The sequence below is a fragment of the Pundamilia nyererei genome, unplaced genomic scaffold (genome assembly GCF_000239375.1).
Source record: "Pundamilia nyererei isolate P.nyererei 1_Seehausen unplaced genomic scaffold, PunNye1.0 scaffold00725, whole genome shotgun sequence".
Lineage (NCBI taxonomy): Eukaryota > Metazoa > Chordata > Actinopteri > Cichliformes > Cichlidae > Pundamilia > Pundamilia nyererei.
In genome coordinates this window covers 76,918-78,666 of record NW_005188126.1, presented here as the reverse complement: position 1 = coordinate 78,666, position 1,749 = coordinate 76,918, and the positions used below count along the sequence as shown (strand labels likewise).

Genomic DNA, 1,749 nt, shown 5'->3' with positions numbered 1-1,749 from the left:
CTTGTCATGACTGACCCCCTAAATGGTTGTTTTGACAGTATTCACATTTCTTTAGTGTTTTTGATCAACATTTTAATATAAGTTGGGGGATTTCTGGTAAAGCATCAAATTTATTAGAAAATACAACTAATTAAGCCATTAATAAATTAAATAGAGTATTTTTAAAAATTAAAAGTTTCCTAAACTTAAAAACCTCCAGTCGCTTCTACCACGACCTGTGTGACTGAGAACCTACACAGACATGTCTCCTGAGGTCAATGCAACTCATAAAACTGTTGTTGCATTTGTATGCAAGAGATCAGCACAATGTACCACAGGGACAGACATTTCAATAATAAAAAAAGAAACCTTCCTTCAGTTATAAAAACAGCAGTTATTCTGACAGGAGGAGCCAGACTGTAGATGAAGCCTCCTCCCTCCTCTTTAGGAACAGGCCAACAGGGATTTTTAAGCTGTAAAACAGAAGCCACAGTGAGTAAGGAAGCAATTAAATTAAGCATCAAAGCTAAGCTACATTTAGTTTCTGTTAAATGTATAAAGAATTGAATCTATGATAAATAATAAAGGAAACATAATTTCAACATTTTGTTGTGTTTTGTGATTCAGAGACTGTTGGATTACGTCTGAAGTCAGGATCTTGAAGTTTCAGCATGATGAGTCGTGCGCAGAGCTTCATAGACGGTAAGAACATTAATGTGGTGGTAAAACAACAGGAAGGTGACGGAGCCTCAGTCACATCTGAGTGATCATCATCAGACTTTTAACTAAAGTTATGATGTTTGTGCTGGAATAGAACAACATTATATGTATATGACTTAAAAATATGTAGAGCCCACATTCATTGTCTAATCATATCAATTATTTTTCTTTATTTATTGCATAAATCAGAAATGTAACAGTCAAAAGTAATTGATGAAGAAAGAATGTTTAAAAGCAAAATGAAGATGTGAAGATCAAAAACAGGAACTGACCAAAAGGATGTGTGACATGTTAACATGTTTTAACTCAAGTGTTTCCTGTTCAAAGCATCTTAATCATCTTTAATGTTCTTGTATTGACACTCAGCTACAGTTCAGTGTACTTTAATAGTACTAAAGTATTGTAGCATGACAAACTGTTTAAACTGTTGTAACTGATAAATACACATTTTTCTGAACTCTCACATTGTGTCTCCTCTAAATGTTCATCAGGTGAAGCTCCTGACTCTCGGCATGAAAAATCAAACAGAGGGTCAAAGGTCACCACAGAGAGAGTGGCACTGGTGGTTCTCTGTATCCTGCTGGCAGCTGCTCTCATCGTTATTTATCGTCTCTGTGAGTTTGTGTGGTTTCCTTCGTCTTACTTAACTTAAAAAAATCAATAATCCGATTTTCTGTAACTCAAATGAGAAAAATATTTACGGTGAAGGTGTAAAACACTGCAGATTGGCACACTGGCTCAGTTTGTTGCAGCAAATTAAAGATGTGTCCAACTTTTCAGTGTTTTTCTTGTTTGTTTCTCTCATTTTTAAATCAGCAGTTGAAAACATGAGAACTAAAGAAACAGTGAAAACACAAAGCTACAAAAATCCTTTCAGTGTAAACAAACCTCACTGACTGACTGGTTTATTTGTTCTTTTTTAATCAGCATTTGACAAAATTAGAACGAACAAACAGCTCGAAAACCTGGAACATCACAAAATGAAGTGTGAAAGTAATCTGACAGGTAAGCACATACAGCTGATTGTTTCTAACCTTCAGTCTAAATCAA

At 34.9% G+C, this 1,749-nt stretch overlaps 1 long non-coding RNA gene across 2 annotated transcripts in view; it reads left to right on the top strand.

The window, feature by feature from the left end:
- LOC102213465 (uncharacterized) overlaps positions 1-1,698 on the top strand; it is a 4,544-nt gene extending 2,846 nt beyond the window's left edge. Inside the window, exons 1-4 of one of the 2 annotated variants that reach the window (XR_312450.1) lie at positions 17-471; positions 607-681; positions 1,191-1,313; positions 1,627-1,698. This is a non-coding gene — a long non-coding RNA (uncharacterized LOC102213465). Of the gene's footprint in view, positions 1-16; positions 472-606; positions 682-1,190; positions 1,314-1,626 lie in introns of those variants that run through there. The other variant, XR_001290187.1, reaches the window with a different exon arrangement.
- The last annotated feature ends 51 nt before the right edge of the window (positions 1,699-1,749 follow it).